This window comes from Vicugna pacos, unplaced genomic scaffold, assembly GCF_048564905.1.
Source record: "Vicugna pacos unplaced genomic scaffold, VicPac4 scaffold_19, whole genome shotgun sequence".
NCBI classification, from domain to species: Eukaryota; Metazoa; Chordata; class Mammalia; order Artiodactyla; family Camelidae; genus Vicugna; species Vicugna pacos.
In genome coordinates, this window is record NW_027328740.1 from 54,747,964 (window position 1) to 54,762,871 (window position 14,908).

The 14,908-nt window shown below is 35.1% G+C and overlaps 3 pseudogenes; all 3 read left to right on the forward strand.

Moving 5' to 3' along the window:
• Positions 1-354: 354 nt before the first annotated feature.
• Positions 355-1,332, forward strand: LOC140693614 (olfactory receptor 5J3-like; annotated as a pseudogene).
• Positions 1,333-6,716: 5,384 nt separating this feature from the next.
• LOC107035054 (olfactory receptor 5J3-like) lies at positions 6,717-7,697 on the forward strand (annotated as a pseudogene).
• A 4,270-nt stretch (positions 7,698-11,967) lies between these two features.
• LOC102529929 (olfactory receptor 8K3-like) lies at positions 11,968-12,879 on the forward strand (annotated as a pseudogene).
• The last annotated feature ends 2,029 nt before the right edge of the window (positions 12,880-14,908 follow it).

Here is a 14,908-nt window from a genome sequence, read left to right on the forward strand (position 1 = left end):
TGAGATCCCAAGGAAGATGTTTTAAAGAGAGCTTCAATGGTACCACACATTAAATTTTCAACTTCAGTCATTTATGCTTTATAAACTAGATTTTACATATTTTAGAATGAAATTCATTTAAGGTTTTGAATGCCTTCTGAATTCATCCCTAACTGAGACCTTAATGTTTTCTTTCTTCATGCATGGAGTTTCCCAATGGAGCAGGCAAATAAACAGTGCTTAAAGAGACTAGAAAATTTTAGTTAAAATTTTATAATTTTATGGATAAAACAAGTAGAGAAGAGAAGTCAACAACTCAAGTCACTAGTTAGGGATTCCAGATACTCTTGATAATGCCACATGGTTACTTCTCAATTTATTCCAATCTCCTTATTGTTAACAAGTCCCAAGAAAAGTAAGCACATGGCTGATGTTAATTTCACACTGGTGACCAAATTTCTCCTTCTGGGACTGACAGATCATGCTGACATGAAAGTGGTCCTCTTCCTGTTGTTCCTGTTCATCTATACCATCTCCTTGGTGGGGAACCTAGGCATGCTCTTCCTCATTCAGATAACTCCCAAACTCCAAACACCCATGTATCATTTCCTTAGTTGCCTATCATTTGTTGATGCCTGCTATTCATCAGTCTTTGCACCCACAATGTTGCTGAACTTCTTCGTTGAACGGGAGACGATTTCATTCTCTGTGCATTGTGCAATATTTTCTATTCATGTCACTCCTGACCACGGAGGGCTTCCTGTTGGCAGCTATGGCTTATGACCACTACATGGCCATTGTGAACCCTTTATTTTATACGGTGGCTATGAGAAAAATGGTCTATGTCACTCTAGTCATTGGATTGTGTGTAGGTTTAATCAACTCATTGACACACAAGCTTGGTTTGCTGAAACTGTCTTTCTGTGGGCCCAATGTCATCAGGCACTTCTTCTGTGACCTTCCTCCACTGTTGAAGTCATCATGTTCTGACACATCCATGAATGAGCTGTTGCTTCTAATCTTCTCTGGAGTTATTGCCATGACCACTTCCCTGACTGTGATGATCTCCTATGTCTTCATCGTCGCTGCCATCCTGAGAATCCACTCAGCAGCAGGAAGACACAAAGCCTTCTGCACGTGTGCTTCACATCTTACAGCTGTGACCTTGTTTTATGGCTCTATACATTTCAGTTACATTCAGCCAAGCTCCCAATACTCCTTAGAACAAGAAAAGGTGGTATCTGTGTTTTATACTTTGGTGATTCCTATGTTAAACCCATTGACTTATAGCCTAAGAAACAAAGAAGTGAAGGATGCTGTGAAAAGAGTTAAATGAAATATATTCCTTGTTAATTTCATACCATATGTGCTCTAAAATAGTAGACAGACAAGTGACTTTGATAATGAAATTTATATGAATTTCCTAAAACTATGAATCCAAAGGACTCTTAGAGTTTACTTAATTGGAAACTTCTGTTTTACAATGGAAGAAAAAAGCCTGGAATAATGTCATAGTTGGCTGGTTACTGTGTAAAGTAACCTAATAAACCATCCTAAATCTAGGTTAGTTATTTCTGGACAGCTGTAAACATTTTCATTCCTGTATGTGGGTAGAAATGAATATATACACACAGATATATAGACACACAAACACACACAGAGATACAAACATAATATTCATAAATAGTGAAATATCTCTTAACTGGTTTTCTCTCTTGAGCATAGAAAAAAGCAAAATACTTTAAAAGCAGAAAGTACTAGTTTTTGAATTATCAAGTAAAACTGGTAGATACATGCTCCTAGAATTAGCCTTGATTATTTATAGTCAGATATTCTACAAAATAAAAGACATGCTCAAAAATAGAGGGAGGACTTGGTTTTGACACCTTTCCACTCACAGAGGTTATCCTAAACCATTTCCTCTTTCCTGGCCTTGGTGTCCTTTACCACACATGAAACTGAGCAAGATGGAATGCCACAGCTTTATTACCATTTCCCATGGAAGAGCCACTAATTCTCAGAGAAAACTTACGCTGAAGAACTTTTCTTCATATTTAGGAAGGATGCCTCCAAGTTAATCAGAGAATATTCAATAATCAGACTCAATTCTCCTTTTCCTTTAAGGCTCTTCCAACATCTTTAGACATTAAAAGAAAAACTTCCCTGAAGGTCATGTAGGTAGGAGACAACCGCTGCTCTGTATTCTAAGCAGGGAAAGCATGTGAGGCCAATTGTTTTCCCAGAGATTCAAATTATATGTACAGGGACATAATGATAAAATTAGAACCCTAAATGCTGATTGCTCCATAACAATCTCTTTTCCCCAAATTGCTGCAAAGTATCCTGTCTGGAAAATAAAAACAGTATTCTAAAGAATACTTGTATTTACAAATAAAATTGTATTTAATTTTTGGAGTCTATTCTAAATACTGACACAAATAGTGGTAGTTTGGCTAAGCAGTGCAGAGACAGCTGGATGCTCTATATTATTAACTCATGTTTTTACAAGGCAGTGAGCCTGGTTTAATCTGTATTTTTTTCTTCTCAGTGACAGCCAAAATCACATAAATGAATGGTTCCACTGTCTGTGAAGTTAGGAAATTGAAATGCTTATTGTATTAGACATTCATGAAAAGAAATTCATATGAAAATTTACTTTTCAGAATAAAACAACCACACCACCACCACCACAAAGGACAGCATATAACATTTATATATACAGTCCTTCAGAATTTTCCAAAATCACTTAATATATTATTTAAAATTGGGTGCTACAAGGCTGCATTTATGTATGAGACATTGATGTAAATGTATTTGTATGTAAGTCTTAATTTTCAGAATAAGATAAAAATAAAATAATAATGATGATTTTATGTAATTCATCACAACTTTTCGGGAGCATTAAGTGTCTTATATCTGAGAGTATGAAACACAAGAAATATTATAAGGGCAAAAGAATTGAAACTCAGAAAAGTAAATTGGGCTGTTTACAATTTTTAATAAATTCTATCACAATATACAGCCTATAGGAGAAGGGGCTGGCCTCCCAGTCTGCAGACAAACGAACACAGTTTACTAAGTGAGTGTGTGTGTGTGTGTGTGTGTGTGTGTGTGTGTAAGGGTGTTATTTTATGGAAAAGAAAGATTTTTGTTTCTCTCTAGTACTGACCTTCAACTAACCCTAACAAACAGCTACTATACTATAGAACAGGGACTTGATGCTTAAATGAGAAAAAACATTCCAGTCCTAGAATTCTGAGGCAAATGGAGGGTTCGTGTGCAGATGTGTAGAATGTAGATTGGAAAATGACTAACATATCATTAAAATGAAATGTATAAACATTAAAATTTATAAATCTTAACTTTAATACACCATTAAAGTGAAATATTCTGAAACTAAGTGAAATTGAGTTAAGCAGGTTCCAAATCTCCTTAAGTGGCAGATATAGTCAATAGCAAATGAACGGTTGACAAAGTAAAAGAAACACTCTCACTAATAAAACACCTTCTAACATCCCCTGTGTGTTGGTCTGTTTTCAGTATTGCTTCATTTTAAAATTACTGCAGATTTTCCCCACCTTTTCTCATGCTGTGTGTATTGACTCATCTTAGGGACTTAGTCTTACAAGAGAATATCCCATCCCCTTCTTTTACATTTAGCCTACCATTTCACTCTACAGTTACCTTCTTTTTATTTCCCAGTTTATCCCCCAAATATCAACCTATTAAGTATTTCTAAAATTTATTTTTATGTTCAGCCGCTATTGTGACAAAAGTGTTGAACCTGATATTTTAGTGTCTTAGTTGACTGAATTACCCCAATATTAAAAGGCAATCCAGTGTATAAAAACACACACAGACCTGAGTTCTGCTTAGTCATTGCTCCCCCTTCTTTTGAGTTCTCTCAGATGTAAATGTGTGTGTTTTCCATATTCATATCAGTAACAATGTATTTATAGAAGAACATGGCCCTCAACAGCTGAAGCTTAGTGCTCTTTAAAACCAGTATGTATACACATATATAAAGTCTATGTATATATTATTAAGTTCTGTAAATCATAATTATAGACACCAGTGGAGTTCATTTTTTAATAATTCATTTTTTCCTTGTAGAGACTCATCTAACTGAGATAAGACACATGTGACAATTTTCTTTAAAACAGAGAAAAGGCCAAATACATGAATTGCTATCATTTGACAAGATTGTGCTGGGACTTTACTCTCCCAGGACTCTCTTTAGCTGTTTGATGAGACCAGGTGCTCACAGGACCCCTGTGGATGGCATCCCCCAAAGGCCCTGAGCCAAATAGAAGCACAAGTCAAGAAACCAATAAGAGTAACCAGGCTTCCTCTCAACACCAGGTAGGGGTCGCGTTCATGTGCTCTAACAAAGGAGTTATAAATGCCTTTTCCTGTATTCAGAGCAACTCTCAATAGACACTGTGAATGAAATGTGAAGATAATTGTCTCCTCAAATCTGTCCCAGTTACTGAGATGCCTGAAACCCAGTTAGACTACAACTAGGCCAACCAGCTCGCTAGAGGTCATTAGACGGCTTATTCCATATTTCCTCAGGTAGCTGTGTTTATAGCATCACATACTTGTGCCGGTTACAGGAGGGAATTTACTTACAGAAATTCATTGAGATTGGCTATTGCAAACTGTTGAATTGTGTTAAATCTGAGGAAAAGAGCAGCCATTTATTTGGTCCTGTTAGCAGAGCTAAATTTTAGACTCAAAGGTTAACTTATTCTGCATAACTGACTTTACAGTGAAAGGAAGTCCAGATGAAATGTACCAGTTATTAAGTGAAAATTAAAGAGAAATAGAAAATCAGTGAAATAAGAAGAAATTCATCATCAAAGTAACAAATTGGTTTGTTTAAAAACAAAGTCAAGGCAAAGCTAACTCATCAAAACTAAAAAAAAAGCAAAAATCCAAATAATCACTTTAGTCAAAGGCATCTGTCCAGTAGGTCAGCAGAGTCCAGTCTGTTTTCCTTATTTGTTTTACTTTGAAGAGACAGCAAACATTTGAGATTACCCATGGTGAGCCACCCTGTTTCCACATATTTTCTTATTTAAGTCTCACATCTACTGCTTGAGAAAGGTTTAGACATGAATCTAATAGGCTAGGAAACCAAGAGTTAGATGTGCAATCACAGCTCAACGTGGTATAAAGTGACTAGCCATTCTTTTTATATCTTGTATATCCAATGTGAGAAAAATTAGACACGGGATGTTCTCCTAGCAAATGGACATAAAGTTATCTGGCACCATGATATGCAGAATTGTTATCAAATAACTTTTTTGTATAACACTGATAATAAAAGTTACAAATCCAAGCCCACTCACTCTGCATTCAATATCAGGGAAATATTATTCCCAAAGCACAGATTATGGAAAATCATCTTCATTAATATTTAGTGAAGATAGATCTGATTGTCAAATTAATATGAAATGTGTTCTGTATTTATTTGTCTTACTGAAACTTGCAAAGCACAGTCAAATATTATGCATTTCTATAAGTCCTGCAGTAAAGAAAGCTTTCCTTAAAAGTTATTTAGCTAAGTGTTTCCCAAATATATTAGATATCAGAATGTTGCTTCTCACATAGTTTGGGTTATAAGATAAAAGTTAAAATAAAATTGATTTAATGATTTAACTTTTCCTGGATAAAACTCCAGATTCATATGTGAGCTAATGTGCCAAAATCACATACATTGTTCTTGAAATTAGACTTGAGACTTTAAATCTTTTTTTCTTTGTGTGTGTGGGGGGGGGCAGTGATTTGGTTTATTTATTTATTTACATCTATAGAGATTTTGGGAATTGACCCCAGGCCTTCATGCATGCTAAGTACACATTCTAACACTGACCTACATCCACCCCATCTAGAGTTGAGGTTTCTTGACTATAGGGGTTCAAACACATGTTTGACTCAATCTTAAGGCAAAAAAACTGCTGTGGTCTAATTTAAGCCATTTGGTAATAAATGTTGTAAGAAATCCAAGCATGGAATGATAAATATCTTTTGGCATAGCAAAGAATGACTTCCTGGAATAACTGAGTTTTAATGAATAAGTGATGTCATATTGAGAGAAAATGTTTTAAGTTGTTTCATTCAGTCTGGACACACCTAATTCTCATTTTCCATTTTTATGGATAATGATCAGTTGTATTAGATGACATTATATACACATATATGTATATTCTGCCCTCTTGTTATTTCTATTGTTTAACATGTCATGTGTATTTTAGTCTAAGTTAAAAAGATGTCATAGAGAATAATTTTGCCAGATGCCCCAAGAATTTACCTGTTAAACATTGAGTTTTTTGTTCTTTGTTAAGGGATCTTCTTCCTTAAAACATGAGGTCCTTGTCTTGTGTTCTGGAAACTGAGACACACTGTTATCCAACATCAACCTCTGAACTGTCTCTGTTGAACTAAGATCACTATTACAGCTTTTCATGGGGAGTTTATTTTCTCCAGGGGTTCTTATGTAGAACCTACTACCAGTTCACAGCCCCTGGTGAGACTTTGATCTGAATACGGTTCTGAATCAGGCTAACTTTCATACTTGCAAGAAATGAATTGACTGTGGATTATTATTATTAACCAAAACCATGCAGTTTTCTAAAGATGCTGGTTGAACAAATTCATGTTCAAGCTACACCTTTTACTTATTTTCTGTTTCCTCTTATTCTCTGTAGACCCATCATAAAGGAGCCACATAAATGGCTAACAGAAATGTCAGTGAGATAATTGAGTTCATCCTCCTGGGGCTGACCAATGACCCTGAACTGAATATGATCCTATTTGTGCTGTTTCTCTTGATTTATCTCATCACTGTGGTGGGCAACGTTTGGCTGATTGCAGTCATCCTGGCTAGTGCCCAGCTCCATTCTCCCAAGTAATTTTTCCTCAGCCAGTTTGCTTTCTTGGATTTCTGCTATTCCTTGGTCTTTATCCCTAAGACGCTGATGAACTACATAGCAGGACAGAGAGCCATCTCCTATTGCAGTTGCCCCCTTCAGTATTCCTTTGTCAGCATGCTCTTGACCACAGAATACTTCCTTCTGGCTGCAATGGCATTTGATCAGTACATTGCCATTTGCCACCCCCTTTACTACAAAGGTCTCATGACCCCTACATTCTGCATCCAACTGGTGACTGTGTCCTACCTAGTAGGTTGCACCAACTCACTCACCCATTTGAGTGGCTTGCTCAGTCTGTCCTTCTGTGGTCCCAAAGTCATCAACTATTATTTTTGTGATATCCCACTGCTGTTCCAACTTTCCTGTTCTGATACCCAGTACAATGAGGCTTTGTTTACAGTCCTCTCTGGGACCATGTCAGTGGCTACCTTTCTGATGGTGGTTAGTTCCTATATGAGCATCCTTCTCACTGTCCTGAAAATACAGTGTTTGAGGGTCAGATACAAAGCCTTCTCCACATGTGCCTCCCACCTAATGGTAGTGACTCTCTTCTACGGAACAGTGATGTTTATTTATCTGGGAACCAGCTCTAGCTACCCACAGGATAGAGCAAAAATCCTGTCCGTGTTCTATACCCTTTGGGCACCAATATTAAATCTCCTGATATACAGTATAAGAAACACAGAGGCCAAAGAAGCAATAAAAAGAATTGTTATGCAAAAAATATTTGCTCAAAGACTATTAAATTTCAAGAAAAAAAATTTAAGAAATATTGATTAATGCTACATGTTTTTAGGTTTATTAATTAAGGGCCTGTGAATTAAACTAATAGCTCAGCAGTAGAGCACGTGCTTAGCATGCATGAGGTCCTGGGTTCAATCCCCAGTACAGCCATTAAAAATAAATAAATTAATATATTTAATTAAAAAAGATAAACTAACAAAAGGCTGCTTCACAGGAGAATAGACAAAGTGCATTCATATGTATATGAGTGCACCAAAAAAAGTGGCTAGCTCAATAATTAGAGATGAAGTTTATTTCCCAACAATATAAGAAAGAGAAAGGGAGACATGACTTCTATGGGAAAAACAAATGGGTTTCTAAGGGAACAAATGAGAGACAGGAAATTCTGTGACATCATTTGTTTATGCAGGAGCAAGTGATCTTTTCTGTCTTCCTCTTCAAGACAAAGCAGTCCAGGGAGAGAGGATATATGGCAACTTCATTCTCAGAAGTTCTGTCTTTAGTCAGATAAAGGAGGTTCAGAGAAATCATCTCTCTGCATCAACTGAATCTCAAGTGGCTCCAGTTTAAAATAATTTTGTGCCATTGCATAATTTAGATTCTTTCAATTTCTCAATTATTATTTTGAATCTTTACTAACTTCTTAGGTAATAAATTGACACTATCTTCTACAGATTGGTTAGTTACAGAATATGATTTTCAGTTTTAATTGGATATAGAAGAACCAGTAGGTGACAACACACTAATACACATACAGAAACACACACGTACACACTCACACATGCACATACAGATACTTCAAAAAGAATCAGTTACAGAGAGTGAAATCAGTCTTCCCTCTTTACAGCTGTAGAAGAGCTGACCCATTTTACAGATGAGGAAACAAGTGATCAAGGGAGTTAAAAGCTTACCCAAGATCAGACAGTATCCAACATTTGAGAAGTAGTGTTCAAACACACATATATTTGTGTACATGTTCACAGGCCTTCTCCCACTTTACACAAGGAAACACAATTTTCTGAATGCATTTTGTTTGCCATATTTACCTGGAAAATTTAAAATTTGAATATTTTACTTTAAAAATAATGCCACAGGCACAGAAGTGTTTATTTTTATGACAATTCTATTTCTCCCTGTTGTTTAACAGAAATACCAAAATAACAATGCAAAGGTTTTCTGTTATATCAGTGTATATTGGAATTCACTGAAAAAAAAAATCAGCCTTTAGGAAATTTCCATTAAATAGTACAGCTACTTGAAAATGCTGAAAGTTTTTTTTAAACAAAATGACTCTTAGAGTCCCACATAGCTATGTTCATATTATAGTCCTACTTACTCAGATATGCATCAGAAACTCGGTCCTGCACCACTGTCATCACTACAGTTGTTAAGAGAGTGAGCATAGTCTTTGCTGATGACACCTTTGCAATGCTTAATGAACAGTTTCAAATTTGTGGAAAGAATGCTGATATTTATCAAATGAAATAACCCATAGTGCCTAGCAATAAACTTTATCTGTCAAACTCTGTAAGTCTCTGGGCTTTTTTTTTTTCTTATTACTTGACAATTAAACTTATGTTAATATGTATCAAAGTATTTTAAGGCAAATTGTACTTCATTGTTTCTATGTGGCCTATATTTTCTTCCATAATAATCCCACTGTTAAATATTTTGATTGCATATCACCACAACTGCCATGCATTTTCAAAAATATAAATAATCACTTAATGTTAAACCAAGTTTTCAAAAACAAAATTATTACTTAATGAGAGATTCATTAGGATGTGGCAAGTGCTGAATGATGTCTCATAATCACAAAATAAAGTTCTAACGTACACTGGGCCAGCCAAAATATCCAATTCCTGGGTTGTACACTTCGGGTTTTAATGTCTTACAAAGTAATTTATAGCAAAATGATTAACCTGTGTATAAAACTTATTCATTTTTCTGATTGTTTTCATCCTGATAGTTGTCTAATAATCGAATTCTTTGGTGAAATGCATATTTTTTATCTTGATACTTTACTAAATTACTTTCCAAAATATTTATATAAAACTTAATGACTTCATCAATGTCATTATCTTTATTTAAAAATTTATAATATAATAATAACAGGGATCCTTTGCGAAGTGGTACTTTCTAGAGAAAAGTCCAGGAAAATATATTATAAACCTGGAGCACACTGCACTGTCAGGATGTAAGAAGTGGAAATGAATCAAACAAACAAAGAGCAGAGCATGCAGGAGTTAATTCAATGATGGTTCCATTAGCAAAGCTAGAATGAATTAAGCAGCAATGGAAGTGATGGGGGTATTGGATAATAACCTCCCAAAACAAACTAAGTATCAAAGAGTATATACTGCTATAAACAAATAAATAAGAAATGGTAACTCTTCCTTACAGACTCATTTCAATTAAAATATGTTGAAAGACTAAGCAAAATGGAATAAAGCATCTATTTCACTACATGGTGACTCCATCACACCATAATGTCTGATTAGTATTTGAAATGCCATCATATTGTCCCTTGAATGACTAAATGCACATCTAAATGAGATTGGAACTAAGATTAAAATCTATTCAAATACAGATTTAAGCAAAAAACAGTCCTTACAAAATTATAAAAAAGGAATGTGTATTTTGCCTAAAATTACAGTGTCTTTACCATTCTTTTTTAGGAGCTCTTAGTAAAACTCCCTTTATTCCTTCTCAAAAATTATTTTGGTGTTTAAATATATCAATTTAGATATATATTTTTGATCTCTCATTGTAGAATACATTTACTGTCACTTATTTTAGTGTTGAATGTGTATTTGGTGCACAGGGCAGGGACGGAAATGATTTAACCTCCCTAATCTCTTTCCTCAGCATAGCTTTATAGTGATGGTCCAATGCTAAGCCTTGCCTGTTGTATTTTTACATGTTTCAAGAATCTTGAGAGAAAAAAGATTTAAAGTTCAGAACCGGACCATCTTCACTAATTATGTAAAATAATATAAGTAGAATTTTGTTTTTCATTTAGTGCTTTACACAGAACTCTAAGGATGGTGAGAAAAATATTTCACAATTTTCTCACATACAAGGAGACTGGTACTTATTAGCATGTATTTAGAAAAGAACACACCCCCTAACCTCATTTATCCAGCCAGTTGAGATTTGTACATAAAAATTTATATAATTTTATATCCACTGAAATTTGTCCCCAAATGGATTGTCTGTTGTTAATTAATTCAGTGTTCCTGAACAAGCCACAATAACCTGCTTTCTGTCTCTGTGGATTTGTCTGTTCTGGGTATTTCACAGGATGGATATGTGCAATATGTAGCTTTGTATACTTGGCTTCTTTCACTTAGCACAGTGTTTCAAAGGTTCATGGATGGTGTAGCATGTATCAGTATCTCTTCCCTTTTATGGCTCATTCATATTCCATTGTATGGATATATCATATTTATTCATTACTAGATGGACATCTATGTGGTTTCTACCTTTTGACTATTATGAAAAATGTTGCAATTAACATTTATGTACATGATTTTGTAGGAGCATGTGTGGTTTTCAGAACTTTGAGGCACATATCCAGGAGTGGAATTGCTGGGTCACAGTGGCAAATCTATGGTTAATTTATAGAGTGACTGCCAAATTATTTTCATAGTGGCTACACCATTTTACATTCCTCAAAACAATGGGTAAAGGTTCTAATCTCTCTACACCCTTGTCAGCATTTGCAATTTTTTTTTAAATAGCCATGGTGGGAGGGGTGGTATGAAGTGATATCTCATTGTGTCTTTGATTTGTTGGATATCTTTTCATGTGCTTATTGTCCATTTGTGTATCTTCTGTGACAAATTTCTATTTAAGGTCTTTGCCTGTTTTCAAATTTGTGTCATTAAGTCTTTTTGTTGTTGAGTTATAGAAATCGTTTCTATACTCTGTATACTAGATTCTCATTAAATATATGATTTGCAATTTTTTTCTATTGTGTGAGTCACATTTTTAATTCTTTGAGAATGTCCTTTGCTGCACAAAGTTTTGTTTTGTTTTGTTTTAATTTTGATTAAGTCCAATGCATCTATGTTTACTTCTGCTGTTTGTGCTTTTGGTGCCATGTCTAAGAAACCTGTAAACAGCTTAGCTGAGCAGGGGGAGAGAGAGAACTAAGGTGCCATGTGTTGAGCTAGCCAATTAAACCAGCAAGCCATAAATAAAAGATGTAAGACTTAAATCACTTATTACAATGATAATCTCAGATATATCTAATGAAAGTTAACAATTATTTTGATATTCATTTCCAGTATATGTTTCCCAAATGGCTTGGATGCACAAATGCAATCTGACAGTGTTGAATGAATTCATCCTAATAGGAATCATGGACCTCCCTGAGCTGCAGGCTCTGTTATTTGGACTCTTCCTCATTGTATAAATGGTCTCAGTGGTGGGTAATCTGGGCTTGACCATCCTCACCAAGATAGATCCTCACCAGGCTACAAACACCCATGTACTTTTTCCTCAGACACCTGGCTTTCACTGATCTTGGTTATTCAACAGCTATTGGGCCCAAAATGCTAGTCGACTTGGCTGTAGATGAGCATGCAATCTCTCATAACTGGTGTGCCCAGATGACTGTCTTTGGTGCGTTTATCATCAGTGAACTTCTCATTCTGTCTGCAGTGGCCTATGACTACTCTGTGGTCATCTGTAACCCCCTGCTCTACACAGTCATCATGTCCCAAAGATTATGTCAGGCACTCATAGCAATCCTCTATCTCTACGGTGTCTTTTTGTCTTTGCTGACCATCATAAAAATTTTACTTCATCGTTTTGTGGCTATAATGTCATTAGGCAGTTCTACTGCGACTCTCAGCCACTGATGTCTTTGCTCTGCACAGAGACACTGGAGATTAAGTCAATAATTCTGATCTTTTCAATTTTTAATTTGATTTCATCTCTTCAGATAGTCCTTGTGCCCTATAGTTTGATCCTGGTCACCATCCTTAAGATGAACTCTGAAGAAGGCAGGCACAAATCTTTCTTCACCTGTGGGTCTCACCTGACAGTGATAATCATATTCTACAGTACTCTATTCTTTATGTATGTGAAGTCCAAATCCAGTGATTCATTTGATGCTGATAAAATGGCCTCTTTATTTTACACTTTAGTAATACCCATGCTAAATCCTATGATCTACAGTTTGAGGAACAAAGAGGTGAAAACTGCCTGACTTAGAACCTGGAGAATGTGTGCAATTATTCTACTTAAAATTCACTGTAGGATATGCTAACAGCAAATTATATATTAAACTATGTATACTGTAACCAGCATTGTTTCAGCTCTGTAATGTTACCTCTATGGGATAAACAAAAATCAATGTATGATAAGCATATAAATAAAGAAAATGATTTATTATTTTCAAACCAAAGTATATCACAGACAGATGACTAATTCCTGCTCATACTTCAGATATCTACCCATATCTAGTTTCCAGTCCAAATGACGTGTCATTCCTACATGTTCTCACACATAGCCTGTTTACCATATAAAGAATAGATGTATGAAATTATCATATATTATTGACTACAATGAAGAAAGAAACAAAAAAAGTCACAACATGGATTTCTGACAAATAAAGTGACCTAAAATGCAACAAAACAATTTACAGCAAAATAACACAGTAAAATATATGCACAGAAAATATTACATTTTTGCAGACCACATTGATCATGCTGGGTATATATCAAGCATAGTAGAATATGTGTCAAGTTAGACAAGAAGAGTTGGAGTGAATATTGGACATAATGGAAGAATAAGAAATACTGAAATATAACACAGGCAAATGTAATGAAAGAGAAGACCTAAAGAGATCATGACAATACAATATAAAATGAGAATGGGAAGTGTAAGTAACTAATTAGTCTCTCTATGTTCAAAAAGAAAAAAAAAGAAATTAGTGAAAAAGTAATTGAAGGAAATCACACTTCATACACATAATGCATTATTACTTTGAGTTCATTTAATCATTTAACTAATGTGATTGGACATTGTTTAAAATGTCTCGATTATCACCTATTTGTGGAGACCATTGTAGATGGGAGGAATACTGACAAGGTTGTTGTATAGATAAAATAAAGAAATCCATTTCCCTGTGGGATTGTATTAGTAAGGGTACTCAGAGAAACAGATTCAAAAGAAGATTCATACATACATATGTATACATAGAGATAAGGAGACCTCAGCATTTGCTCTTTAGGACATTCAGCTAATTAGATGAAGCACACCTCTATTCAGGAGGATAACTGGCTATACTAAAATTCTATTGATTTAAATGTTAAAATCTTTAAAAAAAATCTTCACTATGACGTCTAGACTGATGTTTGACCAAATGACTGGGCACCACAGCCTGGCCAAAGGGATGCAGAAATTAACTATCAAAGCAGAAAAAATAGAAAGTGAATAAAGAGTAAAAAGCAGGAATGCAATCTTAATCACCTACTGGTAAAAACAAATTGTTCTGTACTATTAATAAATCCACCCTTTCCTTTGTAATCTATTATGATTTCAGTGCTTCAGGGAAAATCAAGAAAGTGCTTGGCATTCCCTGAGGGAGAGTCTCATGGGGTGAAAAAGAACCCATAAATTGATCTCACTATGTGTGTCATGAAACACGTGGGGAAGCCAAGGCAGAGTCTCATCACAGGTAAACAGGTAGTATATTCCATGTTGGTGCCGTATTTTACTGATATCCAGCTTGGTGACTTGCAGTAGAGTGCTTATTCTATGACAAAGCACAGTAAAACATGAGGATGTCTGATTCACTTCTGTGTGCACCCTGCCATTGATAATGCATGGAGCAGAACAGGACAGTTTCCATTTTCCTTCAGATTGATGTACAAATATTTTCACAAAGGCTAATGAGCATCTTTGAAATGTCAGTGCCATATTGTTTATGTAATATTTAAGTTTTATATACATACTTACTTAGTCATATGAAGAAGAAAGGTCAAAACTGAGGGACAAGAAGGTCTAACTAAAGAGTCAGGAATAAAAAATTAAAATCATGGTGGAATTAAGAAGATGCAGGTGGTCAGTTTCAAGTTTGATGTCCTGTCAAATCCTTAGTCAGTTAGTGACTATAGGCACATCTTATTCCTTTCTTAAGAATATTGTATATTTAATGAATATTGAAATCAATGTATAAATATGAATTTTTCTGATCTCTTGTTGAGTACAAAGTGGGTTTCCACCTTGTATTG